We start from the raw sequence: 16,463 nt of genomic DNA, 5'->3' as shown, positions 1-16,463 counted from the left end.
TCAAGAAAAGAAGGGCCCAGTTAACCAGAACCACTGATAATTATTCTGATGAAATAATAAAGAAGTGGCAATTTGTTGTTTAGTCAAACACAACTATGTGCAAGCATACATACAGTCAATGCTATGTGGTTATTTATACAAACTTTCAGTTTTTCTCAAAATAAAAGATTTTATGACAATTTCTATGAAGATGTTGAAGATATTATAAAGTTGGAAGACATGATTAGTGGTGAAATCAGTATGATTCATCCTTGCCTTGGATAAAGTGACATTCAACAGAAAATTTTACTGTACATCCTTGACGTTAGAGTAGCCTACATGCGAACATTCCTCGCATTGGAGCTGGACAGCGCGATGTACAGTATAACAACGAAGAGTCTGCTGTTCAAACTTATCTTGTGTTACACAAAAATCACATCCCTGATGCACTACATATATGACGGCTTAACGATTTTTTAAAACATATATATAATTTATATGAATTTTCACCAAAAATTAAGGAAGAAATTAATCTGTATTCAAACGCGGTTTTTGTTGTGATTACTGTAGGAACTGTATGGAGCTTGGGTTATGTCGCAATCTGCATTTGCGAAGGTGACGTGACATTCTCTACTGTTCAAAGTATATTTGAAATATCCATCCTAAACGATAAATAAATTGTTTCTCTGTCAAACGCAACATTAGCGTTCTCATATTTTGAAAACATGTTTGGAAAATTATTTATCGTTTTTTATAAGGTAACTTCTAAGGGCTACCAGACAATTCTTCTAAAAGTCAGGGTCCTGTCAACTACATCAAGAATTAGCACACTGCCACATCCCACTTTTTGGCAAATTCTTACTGTCTAGCAGAATAAATGTGATCCATATTTATATATTTTGTTTCTGTCAACAACTATGGCATGTTGCACACCCACAGAGTTCTTATAGGATATATCTTTTGGCCTTACTAGCATAAAATGCTCTGAATATGGTCAGTAAATTCTGACAACAGACTGTGTACAGTAGTAAGAGTTCAAAGTATAAATACAAGGGCCCCTGTAAGTGCATAAATTGCCTGGAGAAGCTGTTTGTTATATGCTGTGGAGACAAACCAATCTGAAGGGAGCCTTAGCAACGATATCCTTGTCATATTTCTGCATATGACTCAGCAGAATAAGATGGGACCAGTGACACACATCAATAGAAACATACATTAATCATTACATACAGCAGCTGCAAACATTTTACAAAACAAATTAGTTGAAGACAAGGTCTCAGAATTACGCATGTTGCAAAATTATAATTCAAGCTCCTCAATTTGTGGTGTCTGTGACGTAAACTTGCAGAGATGCTTTGATTAATATCTGTAGACCTTTTAAATGAACTGTGAGAACTGAAAACAAAAATACCATCCAGGTACATTTTTTGAAGTGGAGAACACAAGGTTTGGTACATTTAAAGGGTGTGAAGACTCGCGCAAAAAGAAACGTCTAATGCCGGTAATCTGACCTAGTTTCGAATGAGGTGTAACAGAAGTGTTAGACACCACCATCGATCGCAGAAAATACACACACACAGCTTGCTACCATCAGTAATTGGACACTAGTGTATAGTCAGTACATACAGCTGCGGTCAATACCCACAGCACTGTGTGCAAACTATACAGCGATGGACATCTCAGGTCCAGCTAAAGATAACAAGGTATCACGTTTTAGTAATGTACTGTATGCATTTTGTAGCGACACAAACAAAACGTCACTTGCAAGCAACGAAAGTTAACTTTTTCAGATGGCGGCACGCGGTTTGGGGCGAGTCTTCAAAGCCTTTAAGCAATGTTGTCTCCATTTGGAACGACAGGTTTTAACTGTCAACACGGTAGTAATGTTCTTGTGTATCTTAAAACTTCATATTGTAGTCATGCAATATCAGACCCTTAAAAAAAACAGTTCACTAAACTGTTCTTAAGTCCAGAAAAATGCAAACAAAAATTAGACAAAGGAAACACAAAATACCATAAATATGAATGACATGAGCAATAGTGTTTCAGTGTATCTTTTTGTGGATATAGGGATGTCAGATACTGCACTTCAGACATGAAACCTAGAAAACCATTCAAAACCACATCAAGGCAGCTATAGCTTCTAAGGTAAGGTTTACAAACAAAACCATGTACAGCTCGTGAAAACATATTTTCAAAGATATGACCACCCTGGATCATTGCTATTCCTGTGCATGCCCTAGAATCATCACAATTCAATTTGCTTGTTCAATAGAACTATAAAATAAGGCATCAATATGTGTTTAATATGAAGCAGAGAACAGCAAAATGTCAGCAGACGACTTTATTGCAAGAAGTTGCCTATCTCAAGTCTTGCAGTTAGGTTAAACTGTTACTTCACAATATTACTTAGCAATGGAGACAAGACATTTCAAAACCTATTGCTCAGTTCCACAATAATTAACATCTCCACTAAACATTATCATGATGCATCCATACTAATTAAACAAAATGAGCAACAACATATCCAAATGAAATTTATATGTTACTTACCAAGTTAAGTGATTTAATTAATGAACAAGTTAAAATAATCTCTTAAACTACATGAAGAGCTAAAACATAGCCATATCGAACATAAAAATACAGCGGGTGAGAACACAAACTATATTGTCACGTTGCTTAACTGAACACCAACCTTTCAAAATACCCAGCAACAAATGATGAAAGCTGCCTTCAGTTATACTGAAGAATGGAGCAACAACAAACTGTAAGTTAGCACTCCAGATTAATATGTATATCGGCTACAAATAACCTCTACAGATTCCAAAATTCCAAGTACCAAGATCCACTTTACAGGCAAAGGTACTGTGCACAGGTTATTAAAAAATTGGGCAGGCACTCACTCAAGCATTGACGTTTACGTAGCCTTCAGCAATTGAGATGATTGCACGACACGTTTAAATTAGAATGTAGCATGCAGTAATAAACCTGCTAACAAATCCACACACACATGGGCAGTACTGTATGCGAACAAAAAACACGCGACAAATTTGTACTTCCAGTGGAACAACCATCATTTCCTGTGAATTCATAGAGGAGTAACAACAGGAAGCATCTACTCCTATTTAAGGAACGCGATACGAACATTCAGCAAACGAAAACTGAACCAGGATGAGAAAAGAAGCAATAGGTAGTAGTCCATGTCCGTTTAACTTCAGTGTGGGGGGCAGGTAAGAGCCTGAAGGGATCAATGATGGCAAGGTTCAAAGGAGCGGCCAGCACATTATGGTTTAACATTTGAACAAGAAACTGTAGAACCTGTACAGTACAACTTTATGCATTGGATCACCAAATCAAGCTTACACCAAACTTAAAATGTAACAATTATAACACCATGCACCAGAGAGGGCCAGACAACTTCAAGGCAAGTTAATGTTCCCAATTTCAGAAAATAATGCATATCAATTCCTTTCCACTAAACTTCCTCACAAAATAGGACCCATGTGAACAGGTGCATGACTGATACAGCCATGGTTGGTATTCACCATATCACACAGAATGAACTGGTAACGGTTGTTTGGATTCAAACATTCTAAAGTTGGCATCTTGAAAATCGCTATTTAATGACATTTCCAAGCAGCTCTCATGACCTATAGTAAATTGAGCTAAGGAAATAAACTAATAAACCACATTGCAACATGGCTTTAACAGAGAGGACTTTACTGAGTCTGTTCAGTTTAACATGTCTGCCAGCACCATCTGTGTTAGCATGGCCAGTAAATTGTTGCCAATTATATGAACTCAAAACAGATTCAACTTCAATTTGCATGGTCAAACATCAGAAGTCACTATCATCACCCATCCTACAAATACACTACGCATTATTATTATAGCTTCAACTGTGTCAAAAGCTTTATTTGATGATATTAGAAGCAAATTGTATCTACCTATGTATACAGTACCTTGGGCACAATATTACATTTTAAATTTCTATGGTTGAGATTTAACCATGCCCCCCAGACGTAATTTTGCTCCCTTTGCCGTACCTGTTAAAGTGTTCTGTGTGTTTCGAAAATGGAAATACATAAAACTGTTCATTTTCAAAAATGGAATTTCATTTAAGTTGCTTATCTGACAAACCATGAAAATGAGCTTTCACCAAGCTAATATTGCCAAAACTTGTTTCCTTAATTAAGAAATTAATGATCGAAAGTATCCAAAGTTTATCCGCTGAATACAGTCATTCATGTATTGTTATGCTGTGTCTTGTGGTTTAAACAAGCCAATGAGAGAATGCACTGTAATGCATATTCAGTATCAAAGAAGCTCTCCTTTAGATCCTAGGTTCTCAACCTTTTTCTATCCAGGGACCCCTTGAGATAAACTGAATGTTTGAAGGACCCCCGGACAGTGACCGCCGGCCTGGGGGAGGGTATAAGGGGAGGGGGTTTTCCCTGTCCCCTTTGAATTTTTTTCAATATTTGAGGGTCAGATGCGAAATGGTGCATTATTTTGTGACTTTTGAAGTAAATTTATGTTCAAGAATTTTATGTTTAGAAATGCATTTTTCTGGGCCTGGAATGCAGTTTTCCTAGACCTAGTTTTCCTAGGCATAGGCCTACTTGGAAATTCTTACTTTCAAATGATATATTTCCCAATTAAATTTTAATTTGGAAGCAATGAGTTGTCAGATACAAACTGGTTGATTCTGCATGAGGTCAGGAGAATTATGTGTTTTCTTTGTAGAGATAGCTGCAAATGGCACCGTTTTTTTGGTGTCAAATCCAAGTTAGTTATAACTTATCCTCCACCAAAGCCTTATAACTACCGCGCTTCGCTGTTTCAACAGTGAGCAACGCATCATAGTTATTGCTCTGCATATTAGGATGTATAGTGTGCAGTTAAGTTGTACACAACACTCGGGTGGCATGTTATCCATACCTCACCGAATGTATATATACCAATGAGAAACTATATTACTTGTTTTCATCGGGGAACGCACGATTCAACATTTATCGACTACTGACGATACGGCTGATCATCAGGGTCCGACGTATTGACGGCTAGCCTAGCCTAGATTTCTAGAGGCAAACATACTTCTTCCTTCGACTATATCTCTCATTCCACTTTTCACGAACCTGTTCGGCTTTCGCGGACCCTTATTTTTTCACGGGCCCTTATTTTTTCACGGACCCCCTGCGGACCCCTTTGCCCTCACGGACCCCCAAATAAATTTCACAGACCCCCTAGGGGTCCGCGGACCCCAGGTTGAGTAACCTGGCTTTAGATGATCATTGATGCAACTAGCAGACCAATGACGACAGTAATAAATGTGCAGGCCATGAGGCAGTTATTTCTATGACAACGAATGTGGGAGAAGCTCACAAGGTTTTATGGATTTCAACTGCACTGCACGTTGGGTGGCTTTCAATTCAACATTCTAATTCAAATTTGGAAACTAAAACTAAAACTTGAATATCATGAATATGTGTCACACCGTCGCTGTTTGGTGTTGCATATTCATTACTCAACTCATATCTAGGCAGAGTCTAGCGGTTGTAATGAGAACCGTTTTTGCAAAGATGCTTTCAAAATTTTACCGTTTTTGGCTGTTTCGGTTAGTTTTAAAAACTATCAACTGTCATTTGCAATCATTATATATGACAGATTTCATCCATGAACAACACTGGTACACACTGTAAAATATAGAAAAACATAGGATCAAACATATATGTTTTTTCCCTTTTCAGTCCGCACAGAATTAAGTTCTTTACCTGCTTTTAAGCTAGTTGATCCTTCATTTTGCAAATATTTTTAATGTATTGTACATGACTGCAATCAGTTAAGGAAACTTTAATAAACAAGATGGATAAAAAAAGGAAAAAAAACCTGCACCTATGTAGCTTAAGTTGGAAACAGACATACTGTGTGTATCAAAGGATGCTATTGTACAGTAACATTTATTAATAAAACTATATTATACACCAACTATGATGTAAACCAATAAAGAACCCCTCAAAACCCATCAAAGCCCCAAGCTGGAGAATGTAATCATCAGTGGGCCCAATTATTGTTTTGACAGTGGGCAGAGGTGTCAGGTTTCTATATCTCTATTCTGAAGAAGGCTTCTAATGCCTCACTTCTGCCAAGACAATTTTAGCAATGTGCACTTGAGATAACTACCTGACTAACTTAAATGCTAACTTAAAAAAAAGTTGGGAAAGGTTCACCACACAAAGCATGAGGATAAATTAACTTTGAGAGTTATTCAGGTAATTGATGTGAACTACACTATACAATGAGTCAAAGACAAACCTAAAGTACATCAACACACCATATTACAAGATCATTACAAGTTCTGCAAGGTTTTCAATTTAAACTCAGATAATATTGTTCATTTCAGTTATATTCCTAGATTCTACACCACCATCTACGTAAATACTCTCTTTAGCACCCAACTACAGTACACTTTGAGTTTTAATAGTTCTTAAACAATTTCACTGATGACTGAACTAAACCAGTATGAAAGTACCACATAATGAGAAAACCAAACTACTGGTGTTTTACAAACTATCACAATATCTCTAATTACCTTCAGTTACATAGTTGAATTAAGCTTTACTCACATGCCCTGTCAATTTGAGTAGACATCAGGTGAATAACTGCACATGTTCAACAGCTGCATCGATGGCCTAGACCATGCACATAAGTAACTTGAGGTTAGATATATTTAATGTGGCCACAAAGGTGCTTCACTAAGATCCATTTAAACATCATGTGTTGCCCATTTCAGAAATGCTAATTCAGCTCTACACACACAGACGCTACAGGTACAGTATATGCACAGTTCATTCATTCATTCCTTGATGTCAGCTTTATAACTGGAACGCTAGTCAAGCATCACTTGATGAGTCACCTTTTCCACAAACTTCTCACAGGATATCACCTTCTTTTAAACATAAACTCAGACACTTCACAATTTTGATGTTCTCATTTGCTAATGCTGCACGCCTTCCCAACTTCATATTACCAAAGTGATTTGAATGTTACATTAGAAAGATACATGACACTACTCCAGGATCCTTAAATTTACTTGATCAATCTTTGGGGCAATATTACTTCTAGTTAATTGCAAACAAGCTTCCTTGCAGTCACATCTTCTTCAAATAGACAACGAAATGTGTCATTTCTCATAGGTGCACATTGCTACTATATTACCATTGAGGGCAGATACATATCAGATGCTCAGAGCATTACAAGCTTCTTAGTCATTCTGGAATGCAATGTTTTACGTTCTTTCTCTGTTCCTCCCTCATCACCCAACAGTCTTATTGATTTTGTATATAGACATATGTATATATATAAATATATAAATATATATATATAAATATATATATATATATATATATATATATATATATATATATATATATATATATATATATATATATATATATATATATATATATATATATATATATATATATATATATATATATATATATATATATATATTTATATATATATATATATATATATATATATATATATATATATATATATATATATCAGGCCTCTACAAATACGGTCGCCAACTCGCAAATGGCGAGTAGAATTTTGCGACTGGCGAGCAAAAAATGCATTACGCTCGACATTTTGGCGGATGGCTCATTCGCTCACTGACTTTATACGATAGGCTTACTATTAACTTGTGAGCCAATCAAGAAAGGCCTATTGCCTAATGTTACAATCACAGTAGTATTATCAAGTGCACTGTTACAAGTAAGTCCTTAGGAACAGCTCTGTTCACCAGCTCGAAACTAATTTGATACTAATTGCTCAAACTAAATGATGCACGATAGGTGTAACCAAATGGAAACAACAAACTTAAATAAATGCGTAACGACAACTCAAACAGGGGTACATTGTGTGTACGATCGGTACAATTGAAAACAATGTTGTCAGTAGGTTAACCACAATCGCACGATAAGGCCTACCTGACATGTCAATAACTCAAATATTATATCCCAATTCACAAGTCAGTAATATGAGGCATAGCTTCGGCTTTTGTCGACAAACACTCAGTTCTGTTACCAAATTGTTGACCCTTATTATGGCCAGCAAGAAAAGACAAAACTTTCAATTCATCATGTGTTGAAGAATTGGGAGGATGGCTGATCACTGTAGTACTTTGCTGCTAAATGATCAGAACAACACAGATGGCTTGAAGAAATAAAGGAGGAAATTCAAAAAGAGTGGGCTCAACTCAAGTCTCAAGTCAGTGGCAAAAATATTCCATTTGGTCCCCTATCCCAGCTTTTAATCCAGGAAGGCTGCAACGATCATCAGTTGTCTGAATTATTTAAAGTAATGGTGGTTCTGCCAGTGAGGTCTGCAGCTTATGAAAGGGGATTCTCAACAATCAATAGACTCAAAACTTCCCACAGAACACTTCTCTTGCCTCAGACTCTAAAGGATTTAACGCAAATTTCTGAGAATGGCCCGTTCATAACAGATTTCAACCCGACCACATCAATTGACAAGAGGTAATTTTCCAGCAAAGGACGACGTCACACCGACAGATATTGATCCCCAAACACAACATTAAAACGCAAATCACCACCAACGAACGACTCATTAGATGAAGAACTAGTTTGCCAATCCCCCCCCCCCCATCCGTATCTTCGAACGATTCAACTTCATTCAACACCATCATTTATTCATTTTCCCAAAGATAAGTAAGCAGGCAGTATTCGCGGGAACCTTAGCAGAAACAGAATGTGTGCATACACAATAAAAAAGCCCGCGTATTTTCCCAAAAAGTTTTTAAAGTATCACAACGTAACTGCTGTCTGAGCTTTTTGGTTTCTTCCTGCATCAGCAACAGTAAATGTATATATTCCTATAAGAAAGTTTATTGCAGTGAACTTGAAGCAAGTCCAAATCGAATTTTTGTTCAACAACCAATGTCAACGGGAAATAACTGTGTGAAATCGCTTACTATTTTTATGTACATTATGTACGGAGATTTTTCAGGTGCGGTGACTTTTTACGAAGTCTAGTGCTACGAACTGAACTTTCAAGGGAACAAACGTAAAATAATAATTTTGCCGAAATAACATTACATATCTCAAAAAGGACAACAGGAAGTTTATTGAATTAATTTTTAGTAAAAAAAAATGATAATTCTCCAATGACGAATGAAAGCTGTAAGCCCGACACTCAGTAATCGTTCGGTAGTATTTAATAATAAAAATTGTCAGTGCCAAGCGTTATCCTAACTTGTTAACGATCCTAACACATGTATACACTATAGTCTGATGTCATGTCAAGTGAAAGTTACACATGGTCAACCATGCCATTATTTATTGTCGTGTCCTAAACAATGCTAACAATGTTTCACCGTTTTATATTTTCCGAATATCATGTTTTAAAAACTTTTGACAAACCACTATAGACCGTTTTTGCTGTAAATAACTAACACTACAGTAACACTATACGGTGATATCCTACGTTAGGCCATTCTACCTAGGCTTATATCACACAAACAATTAGCGGGGAAAAATGGCGAGTAAATTTAACGTTTTGATGAGTAGAATTTTAGACTCGGTCGCCAGTTGGCGAGTAGTTTTGAAAAAAATTGTTGAGGCCTGATATATACATATATGTATATTAATATATACTTATATTCATATATATATATCTATATATATATATATATATATATATATATAATGAAAGCTTTGCAGCATGTATGTCAGTTTTGCTTCAGCAACTGTTGCCGTGTTAGGTATTTTTAAGAACCTGAAAATATGGTCGTTGATTAACTCTGACATTTTACACGTAAACAATGTACAAACAAAACCAAAAGTAGCAATCAGTAATCACCATGCTGAAATACTGGTTTTGTGTCTCATAGCTCAATGAAATAGGCACTGGAAGATTCTATAAACGAGTTGCCTGGATATTGTCATTTTAGCTCAACTCTTTGCCAAGCTTTGTAGGTTTAAGTTTATGCATAAAGGCCTCTAGCTTACATAAACAAATAGATGTAAAATACTGAATTTCCCTTTATTTTAATCAGTTTAAATTTTGTGGTGCAGTCTTTCAGTCAAATCACAGAAGCAAGAATTCACCGCACTGTTAGAAACATTTAATATCAGTTGGCATGTAAAGTAGCGCACAGAACAGATCAGCCCTTGGGCCTTTGGATTTGTTATGCAAATTTAATGCAGAAATCAGTAGATAATGTGAGGCTTGCACAGTTGACTTTGTAGGTTTTACAAGAACCTCACTTGTTTGATAAGATTCAGCTCAGTACCCTTGCATTGTAAATCAGACGTGTAAGATGAAATTTAACCAAAAATTAATCGTTTAATTTGAAGCTCTAGTCTCGGCTATTCAGTGTTCAGCCGTGAATCAATAGCCTCTGCTTTTGTTGAGCTTGTAGTATTTAACACATAAAATTCAGAAGACTACTGGCAAAAACATTATCCAAAATTACCAATATACCCAATACTTTAATATTGAATCATTAAACCACCAGGATCACAATAAATGTTATGTCTGTTTGTTCGTCTCTTTGACTTTACTTCAGGTTTTCTCAGTCAAATTGGTGATCAACTCATGCAGTATATATTGTTATTGACTGTAAAGTAATAACAAACCAAATAGTATTTTTCGTGCAAAGATGATAGAGAAGCAAACTTCACAGTAAGATCAACAGAATTTTCAAAGCATTCACAGTAACATTTAGTAGCATTTCATAAGATTCACTACATTTTATTGCCATCCACACATACCTTGTATGTTTCCCTGTTAATCATACAGACTTTGTTTGACATTGTTTGATTGAGTAGCAGTTTGTACTCTTCCACTTCTATGATAATTAAGGACTGAAGAAAAGCTGATTTACTTGAGTGCTTCAATATACAGGATCAGAATGATTATTTGAGAAGATACTAACGCAAGGAAGTTTCAATTCGTCATGGCACTTCATAGGAAGACCTGATTTCCTATACAGTATGTCTAAACGTCCCATGTGACCCTGTACACAATCTGCTAGATATGCCACTATGTCAGCCGATAAAGCTCACCACAAGGTACGCACTACACTGTAACATTGTTAAAATTGCTTTGTGTGATCCAGAATTTACATTACACCACAGAACTAAAAAGCTCAGGCTTTAAATACAGCACAATAAAACATGTTCTTGTACATATACTGTAACAATAATAATAAATGAGACATATATACAGCGCCAAATCAGTAAACAAAAGTTACTGCTCAAAGCGCTTTACAAAGAAGTAAATTAATTTACAAAAGTAGAAAGTTTAGGGTGATACAGGGTGTACAGGGTGATAGGCAGGCTCATCTGTGACTGAACCTATTTATAAATTGCTATAAAGGCATTGATATTGGGAAACACATATAGACACACATAATGAAGGAAATTTACTCAGAATATGACCCAATTTTTACACTTCGACAAGATATATATGTAACCATGAAATTTAATTTGCAATTGACATTTTCACCACAGTCAGTTTGCCAAAGAATGACTAATTCTTAGGAAATTACAAACCTATTCTGGTGCTTTCATACCCTCTACCTTACTTTCTTCTCCCCCACCCCATCCCAACCCCTCCTCTTCATGCTCATTGCTCTTGAAATTGAGAGTCAGCAGTGTGTTTTCTTTTTCTTGTAATTCAAAGTGCTCATTTAAAAGTGATTAAATGTAAATTAATCTTTTCAACTGCACAGTATAAACAATAAATGTTTCATATTATACATATATATCAGGAATGAAATACCTTGCCAACCATCTGAACCACACTTAACCCATCCCAGATAGTTTGATGGGCAAGTAATTCATGCTAGACAAACTTGATATGCAAGCAAACATTTTCAAATCATTAGACTTGTTCAACATTACAGAGATTTGTTTCCAAAAAACACAATATATATTTTGGATGATTTGATTGGCTTATAAACTTCACAAAAACCCTGCTTGCAAATATTTTAGACACTCCATACTCATATATAATTTACAATTTGTGAGCCTTTACTCACTGTTGTGTTACTCACTGTAATGTTTTCCCCACCAACTATTTTCATCTGTTAGGAACTAGCTCATAGAAAAGTGAATCTGGCATATCCTGCTTTCAGTTTCTATAAAACTTTCTATGGCTCATATGAGGGAAAGGTTATGTTAAACTGTCCGTCATATGCTGCATTAACGTTGCTGTAACGACTTGCTGAACTGGGATATTCACATGTTGTATTTTTAGTGCCTAAATGTGGTATGACTTTCTGAATGTACACTGCTAAGTCACAGAATTGCTATAATGGTAATGTTTGACACTGAATGGCTTGATATAAAATACAATATACTGGGGTAGAGCCACAGTGAGGATATTTAATTGGAGGATGGGTGGCAGGAACAGATTAAACAAAGTTGTATACAATCAAAAACTTCTTGGAAGCATGCCAAGATTTTTGTCACCATCACCAAAGAGTAGATGTTTTGCTTGTGCTTGTGGTTATAGCCAAGTTATAACTGCACTGTAGGTGTACTCTGAATTGTATTTACTGTTATCAACTTACTGTGAACAATAACTAGCGATACCATAGACCAAGGTTGTGGTGGTCTTGGAATGAAATCAACATTCTGGTGTAAACTTCCACAATAAACGTTTTATTTTCCTTCACAAAAGATGCACCCAACTGCTATCATTTTACTCTCTTTTTATTTGGCCTATCTTTATGTTTTACTGTACAGTATTGCAGCTACTGTAGTGCAAAACATGTTAAATCGCACCTTACAGTAGTTATGGCTTAATAGTGATTATATGTCAATTTTCTACGAGCTTTGCCAAATGGCCACCGTTTGCCTCCCCCCTCCCCCCAGGCTTTGAGGTGGAACCAGATCCAAGCAATATTGGTACCACAATACGCTGGGTTATCCATTACATGAAGAACATCGGAAAACGGGTGATACAGCAAATGCAGGGATGTGCCCACGCTGGGCAGCACTGGGCGGCCCCGCCCAGCACTAAAACTTACCGCCCAGCACTGTCTTAAAAATCGTGAATCTCGCCCAGCACTATTTTTATCTAAAATCCTGAAATTCCTAACAATATATTCAACATAAATTGAAAAAATAATTTAAAAATGTAAATTGTTAGCAAAACTAGTACTTATATATGTGCTTAAAAAGCTACACAAGTGCCAGCATTTGGCATCTGAGCATCTTCAGACCCCTTTAGACCCCTCCCCTAGGACGGCGATCAGTATACCCGGCACTCAGGAAATCCTGGGCAAGTCCATGCATATGTGTTCGTAGGAAGTTCAGCAAGGTTTCCAAATGTGCCTTGCAGTATACTACCTGTTATTGCTGACCAAATAGTAATCTGGCCTTTATGTACAGACCTATTTAAATAACACCACAGAATATTTGAATAAACAAGTTAATAACCTTGTGGTGGTAAAGTTAAAAATGTGCTGGTAGGTATGGTAAACACTTCACTTTTGAAAGATGATTCAATTATAAGCTATGACTGGTTTATACTGCTATATAGTACCCTCACATTGCTTTAAAAATCTCTAACTACTCTCAATGTGTACATTTCCCTTTATTATATACAAATTTACTTTATCAAATCTATATTCTTCTTCTTTATTCACAGGATGGAAATTATGGGATAAGTTGTGCAATAGAATACCAAACAACGCTTTGTACAATTTGTAGAAATTGCCATCAGGAGTACATTATATGGACAACTTTTACATGTCATTATTTGGGGTACCAAATAATGGTACAATCAATGTCTTCATTCAAATCAAGCCTTCTGTCATGAAAAAGGCTGTTGGGTGACTTCAGACAGAAAAATGTTACTGTTAGTAAAGTATATTTTATATTCTTAACATATTGAGTACTGGAGGCCCTAGGATTTGCAAAGTCTAAGTGGGAGTGGAGTCCTGACTCAGGCTTTGTCATTCAATACAATGAGATAAAAAGTGCACGTACAGTATACGAGGTTAGTTCTTATTATTGCAATAATGAATAAAGAACTAATATAGCAAATTTCCCTGCCAGACTAAAATATGATATTACCAAAAGTTTGTGATCTTTTTACCATACTTTTGTCACATACATGATACACATTATTCAAATTTCCAAAGAAGTTTTCCTGTTCAATTATGGTTGATCATAATCCCTAAAGCATGCTCTAACTTGAGTGTTGGAATACAACAGACACAGGCCCCTACAGCCATAGCCTACTGTAAGTAGTGTCATTTGCAAAACGTTTCATAAGATCGCAACATAACAGCATTTGTAGTTGCTTGGAAAGTTAATTATCATAAATAAGAAACTGAGGTCAAATACAAGTTTTACTGACACTTTTATTTAGCCTATATAATGATCGTGCATTGAGTGGAAATAGCTGAAGGTGACTCGAATTTGCAATGTTGAAAATGGGTGTGGCTTGTCATACGAATTACGATACCTAAAGGTATCGCAATATCATGTGTGTGGAAGAACAAAGTTACAATTATATCCCTATGGAAATTCTCACATTGCAGATACCCTAGTAACTACTCTGGTTTCAAGATATTTAGCCTAGATATATGCTTAACCTCTGGAAGTGCCTGGCAACTTCCTTTGGACTCTCACAGACTGGATAATTACAATTACTACAAATAGGGAGTGAAAGCCAACTATAAGACACCTAACTGTATTGACTGACACTAGTAGCTGTGTAAACTTTATTAGCTAATACATATGCAATGGTAGGAAACTGCACAGAACGTGTTGACAGAATCTGTTTGTATTAATTTATTATAATCTGAAAGAATCTTAATTACCAAGTCATCCATGATTATTGTAAGCTAGGCCTAGTTGAAGGACAAAACTAATTCACAGGGGAAAAGTAGAGGATTATCCTTACCGTTGTCAACAATCATGTCCTGGGCAGGCTGAGCATCGCAAATTCACCATTATATTGATATGGCCTACTAAGTTAGTACTAAGTTAGGCTTTGTACCATACTTTATGGCATAGGCTCAAACTACTTTTGCCTAGGCCTACAGTACTCAGTAGGCTAACAACAGGAATTGCATGTCACAACATGACTATATATATAACATGAGTAGCTCTGTGCTGTGGTAAATCCCCTTGCCGCAATTGAATTTGGCAATGGGGGTGTATGGAAAACTATCTAACTATTAAACCTGTATTATGCCTACTCATACCGTAGCCTAATTTACTACTTGTAGCCATAACTTAGATCTTTGTGTTGCTTTATTAACAATAACAATTAGCTTAACGTTAGGCCAACAACACAACGCCTTCATTGCATGCAAGTATTTTGATTAGTAGTCGTCTGGCGCAAAAAAAAGGCCTGGCACTTAAAACTCGGTGATACAGAAAGTCAAGTAGCAGCTGATAATTTTCGTTACCCTGGAATTCCCTTGCATTTTATTTTTAGTCATTAGATATTACATACCTCCATTCCATCTCTTGTCGGTTTATCAAGCATCTAAAATTACACTTTACAGGTGGCTATTGAATGTTGACTGTTGCCATATTTCAGCGGCTGACATTTGCTACACCGTAGTATTGCTCAAATAGACAGGTTTACAGCTCGACTTCAAATAGTGACGCATATGGCAAGCCAATTGCTCAATAAATCGAAAAACATGGATTATCGGTCGAAAAACCATGTTTATCGACCGATAAACCATGTTTTTCGATCGAAAAGCCATGTTTATCGACCGATAAACATGGATTTTCGGTTGATAAACAAGGTTTATCTGCGAGAATCCATGTTTATTGCCTGAAAAACATGGATTATCGCTGATAAACATGGTTTTTCGGCGATAAACATGGTTTTTCAGTCGCAAAACAAGGTTTATCGGCCTCAAACTGTGTTTTCAAGCGATAAACATGGTTTTTCTGTGACAATCCATGATTCATCCATCGATTATTGTTATCATGACGTGAACAAGTGCAAGAGTTTGTTCTAAATCTTGTTCGCAACAGCGCGGGGTCGTCACGCCCCAGTGCCCCTGCATCCCACTGCCCAGGGGAAGAGGGGGGTCACTTGCGGCCCAGACGTGGGCTTAAGGGTTAACGACGGCAACTACCTAGTCTACAGTCAACTAGACTAGTCACAGCTGCAACATGAACCATTTGCCCACATGAGAATTGTTTTATTTCCTTTTTGGGGCAAGGGGGAGGAGGGGGAGGGTCGCCCGCCCTGCTTTTTGGTTCCTTGCTTTAGCAAAAGGAACCTATGCAGTCAGGTTGGCGTGTGTGTGTATGTATGTATGTATGTATGTGTGTGTGTGTGTCTGTGACACTTGCTTGGGTACGCTCTATCTCAATAAGGGAATGTTGGATTGAGGCCAAACTTGGACTATAGATCCACCATATGGAGAAGGTGTGCCCTATTGTTTCTGGTGCCCACAAAGGTCACCA

The 16,463-nt window shown here is 36.6% G+C and overlaps 1 protein-coding gene across 5 annotated transcripts in view; it reads right to left on the bottom strand.

Moving 5' to 3' along the window:
* LOC139960267 (inactive rhomboid protein 1-like) overlaps positions 1–15,643 on the bottom strand; it is a 56,552-nt gene extending 40,909 nt beyond the window's left edge. For 2 of the 5 annotated variants that reach the window (XM_071958496.1, XM_071958501.1), the window contains exon 1: positions 15,490–15,643. The gene's annotated coding sequence lies outside the window, so the exon portion shown is untranslated. The other 3 variants (XM_071958499.1, XM_071958500.1, XM_071958498.1) reach the window with 3 other exon arrangements.
* Positions 15,644–16,463: the final 820 nt, after the last annotated feature.

This window comes from Apostichopus japonicus, chromosome 19 (assembly GCF_037975245.1).
Source record: "Apostichopus japonicus isolate 1M-3 chromosome 19, ASM3797524v1, whole genome shotgun sequence".
NCBI lineage: Eukaryota > Metazoa > Echinodermata > Holothuroidea > Aspidochirotida > Stichopodidae > Apostichopus > Apostichopus japonicus.
This window is presented reverse-complemented; position numbering and strand designations above follow the sequence as displayed.